Here is a 12899-nt window from a genome sequence, read left to right on the forward strand (position 1 = left end):
GAGGAATTAGAGAATCGTACTCTTTATCATGTGTATCTACATTGTTCAGTTAAGTAGAGAATGGATTCCACCTTAATTCCAGCTAAATGAAATATTCATCTACACAATATCCAGTTCATAATCAATAAGCCACAAACTTGCCTGTCAGCATTTTGCGAAGTCTATGCCATAAAGTTTTCAGCTCTACTAAACAGTAAGTAATGATCAGTTTAGCGACCATTGTATTCTATAATGGAGCGGTATGTAGCGCATGTTGATTATGTGCACATACCGGCTCTATCATGTAATACAGGTACAGTGCATGTGTGCCGTAGTATAATACCATCGGCATCAAATCGATGAAGAATATAATGCACGAAGTTGAAGCTGAATAGGCCTGGTCGAAGAGAAAGTTGTACAAGGTGAAACGAAACGATTCCCATCAGGTTGCAATGCAAACCGGAGCTTTTAAACAAATCCACTTTTGTATTTAAAGAATTGATTTCTTTTTAGATAGGTACTGAGATGACGTCATGAATGGAATCTCTGTAGTATTCGCAATATGAATGTATACTTCGCACAACAAGGTAAAGTAAAGATATTCATTAGAACGGAACATTAAACTTTTCAGTAGTTCTTGTTTTAGTGATAATTTTATCCAGAACATATTTGAAGTAGATCAGTCCTCATGTAAATTTGAAACGTCGTTAAAGTTTGTCAGTACATTCATATTTGGCCGTAAACCGAAACTAAACTACTTTGCTACAATGGGTCTACTACAGCAACTAAAAACCTCTAAATTTGGTGTTCAGTGCAGACATAGATATTAAAAGTAACCTAGAGCTCGCATTTACTGTGAAATTGTTTCGGGCTATTTTAGTTCTAATTTACCAGAGGAATTAACTGGAAGTGCCGTATAAACCTCTTCGCGTTCGAGAGAGACTACGGCCAATCCAGTTATCATTTTACATTGTTTGCCCTAGAAATGTAGTGGTAATTCCACTTTACGCCAAGGGTTGATCCTCCCATCAAACGCTGTAGATTTTAATCTGGTGGCGGTAATAGCTCTAAGACTTAGCAGTCGATAACTCTGGACGCAGAATGGATGCCTTGTAATTATACTTTAGTGGATGGATTTGAGGAAAAACGGGAATTAAGATATCGTTAAAATGTAATAATATCAGTTGTTAATGTTTCTGTCTTATAACTCTCAAGTGAGGTAAAAATGTTTCTACATTCATTCGTTTTAATTTTTGTCCTTTTTAAGATCCTACAGTAGCATTATTTCTATAAAATTTGAAAGAAAGTGAAAACAAGCGACGGAATACCATCTGTAGGGTATGATAAATAGGGAGTACCCCAAGGATCTATTTTGGGACCTCTTTTATGTGTCATATTTCAAACAATTATTTCGTGGGTTACATACTCCAATAAGCATTGAATTATACCAGCAATGCCTAGGAAATAGCAATAAATAACACAGCCCCACAAAAAAAGTGGGAGGTTCGAAAGCTAAAATTATGATATTTATATGTTTTTGGGGTCGCTGAATCCGAATCCGGTATCCGTTTGATCCGATAAGGTCTGTGTTAAGGTCAGTTCAAGACCAAATGTAGAAAATCAATTACCAACACAGTAAACCAATATGTCTATACGTTTTTGGGGTCACTGAATCCGAATCTGTGTGAACCAATCAATTCTCAAAATTTTTTAGGGTCAAACTTAATTTTTCTTGCCAATATATTTGTTATATGCAATTCTGTGTGGATTACATATAATCTATGAAACGCCATATATAATGTACCGCATATTGACAAGAACTAACAAATTTTGGGGGTCGCTGAATCCGAATCCGGTGTCATTTTGACCTGATTGGCTCTGGATCAAAGTCAGTTCAAGGTTAAACGTAGAGAATCAATTGCCAACAAAGTAAACCTACATACCTACGCGTTTTTGGGGTCGCTGAATCCGAATCTGGTGTCCGTCTGGCCCGAGTTAAGATTAGTTCAAGGTCAAATGTAGAAAATCAATTGCCAACAAAGTAAACTAATATGTCTATACGTTTTTGGGGTCGCTGAATCCGACTCTATTTGATCCAATCAATTCGCAAAATTTCTTAGGATCAGGCTTAATTTCTCTTGTCAATTTATTTGTTATATGCAATTCTGTGTGGATGACATATAACCTATGAAACATATCATGTATAACCTACCACATTTGATGAAAACTAATGGTTTGGAAACCGGTATATGTCTGGTGGTTGCGACAGAGGGTTGGGCTCGCTTGTATTAGATAGACAGGAGGCAATAAAATTATATGTAGTTCTATTTTCATATCTCTCAAGGTCAAATTTAATAAGTTAAATGGTTACACATACATTATACAGGGTGTTCAAAAAGTTTGGAACCCCTTCCTCTATCTCTGAAAATACTGCTCAAACAAAAAAATTATTAGGACAAAAGTTGCAGGGTTTTGAGTGAGCAATCCAACAGTGACCTTGACCATGACCTTGAAGGTCATTAGAGGTCAAGTTGAAAATTTTAAATGGAACCGTATACTTTTGACCCCGGAAATGGTAAGAGCGGAAAATTTTACGATCTAATGTGACCTTGACCACGACCTTTAAGGTCATGTAGAGGTCAAGTTGAAAATTTTAAATAGAACCGTATACTTTTGATTCTGGAAATGAAAAGAGCGAAGAATATCGCGTCATTTTTTAAAAATCGACTTGACCTGTAAACGACCTTGAAGGTCATGGTCAAAGTCATTATCCGAACGTAAACATTTCCATTTTTTCCATTTCCGGGGTCAAAAGTATACGGTTCCATTTAAAATTTTCAACTTGACCTCTAAATGACTTTCAAGGTCATGATCGTGGTCAGATAGAGGGGGAGTTCCAAACTTTTTGAACACCCTGTATGTAATAGTAACTAAAACTTTCTCTTCTTCGTTTACTAATATCGTGATTATAAGTAGAAATGAAACTGTCGTTGCATTTAAAAATTCTGTTATTCTGATTCTCTCTTTCACACATTTTTTTTGGGCACTGCGTATTTACATTGTACACGTCCTAAGTGGTCCTGACACACTGCAAACTTTTCAATTATCCCGTCCCACTGAACCACATCACCGGGACCGGTTTATTTATTTTTCCGCTTCATAATATTTTGCCCGAGTAAATATTAAACTTCGCAATTAAAAATCCCCTGTCAACATGTATCTGCAATTAAACGGATATTTACAGAAATTCTAACTACTTTTAAGTTCGAAATTAAAAGTAAATCATTCCGTATGCCAAGCGTACCTGTTTCGAAGCGAGAAATTAAAAGGGAAATGAGAAAATCTATTTTAATTAATGCGTTTTTTCGAGTGTTTTGAAAACTGTTATAGTTCCATTTCATTTCAAATTCAGTGCATTATTTAATTGTTATTTCTTAAACTAGTATTCTTGAAGAACTATTTGATTTGAGTTGACGTTCGATCGCTGTTACTGGACTTAATACTGAATAGGGCACAGTTACGTAGATGATGGCGGAAATAAATACCAGTTTTAAATAAATAAAACCATTTTATTGATTATATACTCATCTGAAAGGAAAACCTACATATCTGAGAGTTAAATTATACAGATTTATCGTTATTTCCTAGTAGTATTGTCACAAATTTACACATTAAATTTAGTTTCATAGCAGTCACAAATAGCGTTAAACTAGGATGATGCCACGCTGCGTGGCAGGGAGGGTGGCCTCCCTGGGTATCCATGTTAAACTTGGAAAGTTTATATGTCCTCTTTAGCACTGCACTTTGAGTTTGTTTTCATATCGTTCTTTTGAAAGTTTTTGGGCGAATACATTAGTATAACTTTCCGCAAGGTTTGCTCCGTCCTCTGCCGTCGATGCCTTTGCATGCCTCGAACCTGAAACAAAAAGAAAAGGGTTAGACTTTCACCTGACTTGAACCCGAAAGATAAAATAAAGGGGTTTTCAAGATAACTCAAAAGGAGAAAAAGCTAGAAAAAAAAGTTGTAGGGCATAAAATTCTACATAAAAATGGTCTATTGACTCTTTCTTGTACTATTAAAATTAACAGAGTTAGGGTGGCTAAAAAAATCATAAGCAGGAAAATGAATGAATTTTATAATTTTTAATTTCAATCTACCCTTAAAAAATGTAAACTTTCTTTTCGGAAAAGCAGATATATTTTTTAATTTTTAATAAACAAGTTATAACAACAGCAAACAAAAACAAATCGGACCTATGTTCATATAAGAAAAAATGTTTGAATTTAACCCAGCTACGATCTGTCAAAGTTTGTCGTAGATCTTGTAAAACACCCTGTATAGGAAGGTAAAAATTGTAGTCTTTTTTGAAGAATTTGTAATACTTTTCTATTTAATTCGAGCGAGCATCACCTGAAACAATGCTACGATGTTAGCAAAGAAGCTGCAACAGTTCATAGTTATTCCCAAACCAAATCTTTCTCAAACCATCCAGTAAATAAATAGTCCTTACAGGATTAAAATGGAAAAGAAAAGGAACAAAGAATTATATTTTATCCGAGATGGTAAATTGTCCAGAGACTATCCTTTTCTTATTCAGTTGCTTTATTAGGGTCCTCGAGAAAGAATTATAAGAAGGTGAAAAAGGATAATATATTAATTTATTTACAACAAACATGCTAATATTTTCTTTTTTTAAGGTACAATTAATTGTTATTTACTAGCACGTATTGCTCCAGATGATTTTATTCAGTTTTGATATTTCTAAACTGGAATCATTAATAGAACAAATCCATAATCAATGATTATTTAAAAATTGCATTCACAGTAATGACAACCAGACTATATTAGTAAAAGGGAATTATTTTTAGGTTATTGTTATTTCCAATTACCATGGAAAAATATATAACAGATAAAGTTAGGCTTTCCTTTCATTTGTGTACTGCTTTGTTAATTCTGTTTTGACAATAGAAGGATGAAAGGTATAGAAAACTAAACGACATTCTACAACCAATTAGGGGATGGAAATTTTCATATTCCTTTACAGTACCAACTAATAAAATTATGAAAACAAGCAGTGGATTTTTTTGCAGCCCTCTTTCGTTAGTATGTTCCCAAGGGAGATATTATTAGCACTAATAAAAAACCTGACATGACACGGACATGGAAATGTACGTGAAATATTGATTTTCCAGAAATGTTCCTTGTTTGGATTATTGCGATCCCCACTCTTTCGAAGCTGTTTTAATGATATTTTAGATAGATCGACTTTGGTTATTCATATATTGCCAATAATTCCACGTGTTTACAATCAGAATTCTCATTACTGCTCTGCGTGAAATATTCACAAATTTTCCTCAGAAATAAGAAAGCGTAAATCTTTGATATGTTTTATTAAGATATCGCACGTGTCACAAAAACCATTGACTTTGTACGTCATAGGATTTTTATATAAAAGTTTACCGTATAAAAAATTACTAAAATGCAATTAAATAAATTAAATTTTATATGTTTATCAGAGCACCTTTTTCCAAAAAATAGGTTTTTAATTGAGTGAAACGTATTAAGTCAATTCAAAAAATTTATTCTTAAAAATGAAGTCAAACAAATACTAAAAATCGATACCACAGACAATATTCCTAACTGTTGATATTGCAGGCAATAACTACTCTAGGCAAAAGTTGAATTCAATAGTGAATATTTATTGTCCACAGCTGTACACATTTTTCAAACTAAGACAATGATATATATTTTTTAAACTTTTAATTGACTGAATATTTTCCATGTTTATTTAACTAACTACATATTCTAATTCACCATCACTGTTAGAAGAAAAATAAATTAACACTAAATTTAAACAAAGCAATTGCAAAGCCAATATCCTAATAAATTCTACCATCTCCCCATTAAATCCTATAAGCACTTGTCACTCCGGTTTTACATAACATTTAAAATTTAATTTGTTTCACTAAAAGAGCAAATATATTTTCATAAAATCCTGTAATATGCTTGCTAGTTACTCTCTGTTTGGAGTATGCATACAAAATCAACAGAGCGGACTATCAAAAATATGTTTGTTCAGCATGATGTAACTCATTTGCATAGAAGGGAAGTTAACTGAATGGAAAATATCAAAATTTGAAGCCAAGATAATGATATGACAATGTAATTGTACATTTGCAACAAAGGGATCATATTTTATGTAGTAGATACACATATATCAGTTACTGTCATATATTTACTAGAAAAGTAAATCAAATTAATTATGCTCATGTTTGTGAAACGAGAATATCTTCTCTGCTACTATGCTAGTAGTTCGAAATACTTCCGTTACATGATGTTTCCTGACTGCTAAAATACTTAGGAGTTGTCTTCAGCTGCAATCTTGCTTATAATGTGTGAATATATGTGACAGCCAATCGAGCAGAAAGAGAATTGTCTTACACTTTGCCAAGTAAATACATTCAATAACAGTCCCATGTGAAATGAATATATTAGCAAGAAGGTATAGGGAAACATTTCTTATGTGGTGCGATATTGTTGTCAAAGTCTCATTTGAATACCACAATCATATTTGAGAGACTGATATGGGGACAAATAAGTTTGATGGTATATTTTTAATGCAACGTAAAAGAAACTGTAGCACTGTGAAAGAGGATCTTGGTGCCAGTACTCGAAAATTAGCTACAAGATTTCATGTATGTTTCGTGCTGTAAACATCAGGTGAGTAAACAGATTATTTACTTATTTTTGTGTATTTCATTCGCATATATTTGATACAAAAGTACAACTTATAATAGTAATCGACGTGTCTGCGATATATCGAATTTATTCTCGTTCTACTTAGTGCTACAATAGATAAATTCAAACCCTTCTGTCAATACCGAGCTAAACAGTAACAAATCCGCGAAATACAATTCAGTACGAACCTGTTTAAACTTTTTTGTCCTTAGGTAATGAATATTTCCCCACATTCCCCTACCGCAGTTTTAGTAGTAGTTAAAACTATAACACGAAGTTAAAAAACTCGTTTCCCACATTTCTGTTAACAAGAACCGATTTTCCAGAAGGGCTTTTGAGCGATTAACAATTTGCCTTCACGTAAAGTTCCACAAATTGAATCCGAATCGACAGATATATTCACATCGATGTCAACAGGCACTTAACGAACTTGCAAACCATATTTCAAAACTCATTTCGTTTCCACCGACCGACACAGTACAGAGCACAAATTGCGACGTATTTGTTTGCGTGGGGACATGTATTGTTTATAATTACACACGTTGCCGGGTTAAATTCAAATGGGGCTATAAAGGAACAAATTACACAAAAATATGTCGACGCTTTAGCATGGATGGAATTTACATACATGGCTAACAAGTAATGAAGTTAGCAATTAAACATGCGCGCGATTTCGCACGCAATTTCTGCTTTGCCAGGTCATCGGGGATACAATTCTAAACAGCTTTTTATTCTGAGTTAATAGGAATTATTCTTTATACAGGGTGTTCGCAAAATGCGTTCGGAAAGGGAGATGGTCAATTAGGTTTTCCAACCCCTCCATTTTTGTCCACCCCAAACGGGACCTCACTCCTCTTTCTTAGTCAGGATCAAGGTCAATTAGAGGTCAGATTGAGAAATAGTGCATTAAATCAAATGATCTCGGAGTTTAGGTTTTTTGGGTCGCTGAGTACGATTCGGAGGATAGTTTATCTGTATCAGGTCATTTTAAGATTGTGTCAAGGTCATATCAAGGTCAAATTGACAAAACCCCGAGCAATCAAGTCCAACCACCTGTTATACAGGATTTTGGGGTCGCTGGGTTCAAATCCTAGGTCACTTTGTCTGCATCAGGTCATTTGAGGGTTATTTCAAAGTCATTTAAAGGTCGCACCAAGAAAAAAACGAGAATTATGTAACGATTTAGTCCTCTACTACCTGCTTAATGTTAACTGAAAGTAAGGAGGATTGGCCTAGTTTGAGGTTAAGAGATCACTGATGTGGAACGCATGCCAAATCTTACAACCTTTGTACAGCTTGTTTTTGTGTCAAATAAGTAGTTTTCGAGATAAAAGATCTGCTCATTTTTTTCCTTCAGATGAACTCGAATGATTTTAATAACCTATTTTTGGTATCAACAATTTTAGTTTCGGTCGAAAACAGAGGGGTCTGAAATCGTCTCTCACTGACCTTGCCGAAAGCCCTTTTTCTCAAATCAACCTTGGAATAACCTTGAAGCTTTATTAATACATGTAAATAGACCACGGACTCGAACTCAGCGACTATAAGAACGGTAATTGATTCCAGGGTTTATTCCATAAATTAACTTTCAAATGACCTTAAAATGGCCTTCAAATAACCTGACACAGACAAACTGACCTCAGATTTGAACTCAGCAACTCCAAATACGTGCATAATAGGCGGTTACTTAACCTTGAAATGACCTTGATACGACCTTCAAATAACCTGATACAGACAAATTGACCTCAGCCACCTCAAAATCCTGTATAAAATGTGGCCGGACTTGATTGCTCGGCTTTTTCTCAATTTAACCTTGAAATGACCTTGAAACAACCTTAAAATGACCTGATACAAACATACTAACCTCCGAATCAAACTCAGCGAACCAAAAAACGTGAAGTCCGAGATACTTTGATTTAATGCACTTTTCTCCATCTGACCTCTAATTGACCTTGATCCTGACTAGGAAGGTGGGGGGAGGTCCCGTTTGGGGTGGAATCGATTAGTTATTGGACATAAATAATAAAAAAAAAATCCGCTCGGCAAAATAAAATCTTTACGGCGCGGCGACGCGTTTTCTAAAGAAGTTTTTCGGGGTGTGCTTACAGAAAAGTCGACCCTCAGGGCACCCCTAGGTCCAGCGTAGCTTAACGGGAATATTAAGTCACCCATTGTGCGCGATATAAAAGACGCATCCCGTCCACTTTTCGGCGTCGTCGGTACGCTTTTAAGTATCCGATGCATGAAATATGCAGGATACATTCATTGTGGGCGGAGCTGGAGGGCCGCGAGCACTAAATTATTCACACGAATTAGTGCACAAACGAGCTCTTACCTAACGAGCTAGGATTTATTTCTGGAGGCTGCGGCTAAAGGCCGCCAAACTTAGGGTTAACGAAGAGAAAATTATAATTCGGTTAAGGAATTTCGCAAATTGTTGGTGGGAAGTACTTTAAAGGGACGTTTGTTTATACCGTTTTTTCGTTTACTGGCCGGTGGATCGGGCGACGCGGAACAATCGAGTGGCCTCCGCGTTCGCCTGATTTAACACCTCTAGACTTTTTTTTGTGGGGCTATTTGAAATCGCGTGTGTACACAAACAGACCAGGTGATTTGGAAGAACTTAAAAACCGTATTCGTTTTGAAATAAATCAAATCGACCCGGGAATGCTTGAACGAAGTGTAGACGGCGTTTACACACGCTTAGGACAATGCCAAATGGTACAGGGTGGGCAATTCGAACAATTTCGCTAGACTTACACAAACATTAGTGTAATTTTACTCGTTTGAAATGTAATTTTGTCAACTTTGTCCTTTTCGGAGCCATTAATAGTGTAAGTAGACAATTATCACTTATAAGAACTTAAGGTGCATTTTTCTAAACAAAATTGTTATGTAAGACATGGAAATTTTCACACCGTTGTTTAGATAATTATCACTGTCATCAATTTCGAACGAAAAAAATATGCCTTGCCATTTTAAAAAAGAAAAATATGCCATCGCTGCCGTAAGTGGATTATCGAAAAAAAAATTTTTCCACATAACAAGGTGCCCTGGATCAAATAAAAATCGACGGGTCTCACAGTTTTTCGAAAAAAAAAATTGTTTAACGAAAATATGAATTTTATGCAGAACTTTTTTACCACGCTGTATATAAATAGATATATTAAAAAGTTAGAAATTTAAAAAAATTCATAGTAGGTATGTACTTGTATAGTCCAGGCGTTCGAGCATTTGAGGCGTTCGTATTTGAACTCATCTATTTTGTTGTACAGAAAAATCCCAAATATTATGTAGAATAAGAATCCGAGTTTGCCTGTTCCAAAAAACCACTGCTAAATTCAGGGAAACAATAAACATACAAAGAGAAAGATCAATGACCCGTTTTTCGACATATTTTTCCCTGTAACAATGAAAGTAAGCCCTAAATAAAAAAAGTCATTGTTTACTTTTTGTTTATTTGACCATTTTCTATAAAGGAAGTAAAGTAAATAGTAAAACATATGTCTACTACCCTAAAAAAAAATTCTACCCTAAAAATTTTGCAACGATCGATGGTGTGGTTTTCGATTTATAGGATTGTTAATTAAGAAAATTTCAAAAAGTTTATCGCGTACCATGGGTTTAAATTAAGGTTTAGAAAGGGCACATAATTTTTTAGAGATACTTGTTGTCTGTCTTACTGTACAGGGTGTCCCGAAATTCATGCAAATAAAATTTGGTCATAGATTCTTAAGACAAATTTAGGGGACCCGTATTCTTTCTTTTTGCCAACTGGCCCCCTCTTTCGGAGTTACAGCCCCCTGATATATGTCCCTAAGAAGTCTTTTTTATATCTCAAAAAAACATGTTGTACGAATACGACCACTAAATTTGGTATACAGGGGTTTTATGACATGTGGAAACTCACAGTGCTACGCTTTTTTGCTAGAAACCCCCTTGAGACAATTTTTCGTGGGCCCCCTTGTCTTTAGAACCAGAAAAATTTGGTCGCAAATTTGATTTTTCTTTTTTTAATTATTAGTTAGCTAGAAAGCCATTGAATTTAAAAACTTTTTTATCTCTTGATATTTGTTTCGTAAAAGCGCAATGTTATTGAGGAAAATAGCGAATCACGATATGCATTCGACCACATTTTTACATTTTTCTCGAAAACATTGAGTTTTACGAAAAAAATATAAAGAGACAAAAAGTTTCTAAATTTAATGGCTTTCTAGTGGACTGATAATTTTTAAGAAATTTAAATATGCGACCAAATTTTTTTGGTGATTCTTGTACAACAGGGTTTTGAGGTATAAAAAAGATTATTCTTAGGGGCACATTTCAGGGGGCTGTAACTCCGAAAGATGTGGCCACTTGTCAAAAATGAAAAATACGGGTCCCCTAAATTTGTCTTAAGAATCTGTGACCAAATTTTGTTGCATGAATTTCGGGACACCCTGTATAGTACAGTGACATTTCATGTAGCAAAGTGCCACGTTAGTAAAAGATAGATTTTGAAATAGCATATTATCAGTAAAAATGCAAAAAAATATATTAAATATTAGCTGAAGATGTTTTCTTTCACCTGAAACTGTAGCGACACAACATTTCGAATCAAACGCATTTAGGGCACACAGCTTTCGACGAAAATAAAATCCGCCCCTTATTTCCCTTTTATGAAACTCGATAAACGTTTTTCCTTATTTAACCGCGCTAAGGGGTGAAACAAAGTCTCGAACGGCGAAATTGTGCTTACAAAACAATTTAAAATTTCCGCCAGACGTTAAACACGAGACGTTAAAATTCGCCAACAAAACCGGCCTTCGCGAGAGTCGAGAGGGCGCATTATTTTTTTAGTAAATTACGTCGGTGTTTTTAGGACCCACGTCATAAGCGTCCCGAAACCCAAACTTAACAACCCGCATCGGGGCAACGAGCCGACGCGTACCACTTCCCAAATAAAAGTTTTTCCTCGCTAATCATGATCCCTTAATTAAACTGGCCGTCTCGCATCTCGACGTCGAAACCGCCTACTTGGGCGAGCTGACATTGGCCGACGCGAATTCTTTATTGCCTCTAGGAACACAGGAAAATTTAATAAAGCGCTGGTCGCGAAACAAGGGAGCTACATTGTATCGAAAAGGCTTTTACCTACCGAAGTAGATAGCAAAGGCATTTCAAAATTCATATATATAAGGTTTCAGTATGTAGAAACTGAATTCAATTAAACTTACTTAGATTTATTGGATAACTAATGGAATATTCGTAGATTAACTAAAGTACAGCATGTAACTTTGCAATTAAGAGAAATGCGTTAACCAAAATTGAATACGACACTGCTAGTACCATATACTAACAGTATTACTGTCAAAAAATCTGTCACCACGGCCTCAGGGGTTGAAAATTTGATTGGGTTAGGATTATCCAATTTTCATAGATAACTAAAGGAATTTTTGTAGATAACCAAGATACCAAAATTTCTCTCACTAGAGTCTCAACGACTGAAAACTCGGTTGCGGTTGGATTAGATGGTGTTTACTGATAATTTTCATATATAACTAAAGTACAACCCGTAACTTCGCATTTAATAGACATGCGTCAACTAAAATCGGATATAAAATCACTGGTACCATATATAACATCGCAGTACTATCAAACATTTTGTCAGCACAGCCTCAGGAGGTGAAAACTAAATCGGATTTGGATTATTCAGATTTTGTGGATAACTAAAAGAATTTTCTTGGTTTAACTAAAACACATCATATATTTAGAGAGATGAGTTAACCAAAATTGGACGTCGCTAGTACAATACATCGTACGCTGTCAAAAATCCAGTCCCTGCGGTCTCTGGGGTTGAAAATTTTGTTGGGTTAGGATTATTCAATTTTCATCGATAACTAAAGCAATTTTTGTAGATAACTAAGATACCAGCTGTGACTTCGCAATTAAGACAGATGCTTCATAACATTTCTATCAAAATTTCTGTCACTGTAGTCTCAAGGACTGAAAACTCGATTGGGTATGGATTAGTTGATGTTTACTGATAATTTTCATATATAACTAAAGTACAATCTTTAACTTCGCATTTAATAGAGATGTGTCAACCGAAATTGGATATAAAACCACTGGTACCATATATAACATCGCAGTACTATCAAACATTTGATTTGACATCGGATTTAGATTATTCAGATTTTGT

The 12899-nt window shown here is 35.0% G+C and overlaps 1 protein-coding gene across 1 annotated transcript in view; it reads right to left on the minus strand.

Moving 5' to 3' along the window:
- Positions 1 to 3628: 3628 nt before the first annotated feature.
- LOC108907646 (venom protein 302) overlaps positions 3629 to 12899 on the minus strand; it is an 86977-nt gene continuing 77706 nt past the window's right edge. Inside the window, exon 3 of the mRNA XM_018711401.1 lies at positions 3629 to 3895. The gene's annotated coding sequence lies outside the window, so the exon portion shown is untranslated. The remainder of the gene's footprint in view (positions 3896 to 12899) is intronic.

The sequence above is a fragment of the Anoplophora glabripennis genome, unplaced genomic scaffold, assembly GCF_000390285.2.
Source record: "Anoplophora glabripennis isolate ALB-LARVAE unplaced genomic scaffold, Agla_2.0 scaffold51, whole genome shotgun sequence".
In the NCBI taxonomy this organism is placed as follows: domain Eukaryota; kingdom Metazoa; phylum Arthropoda; class Insecta; order Coleoptera; family Cerambycidae; genus Anoplophora; species Anoplophora glabripennis.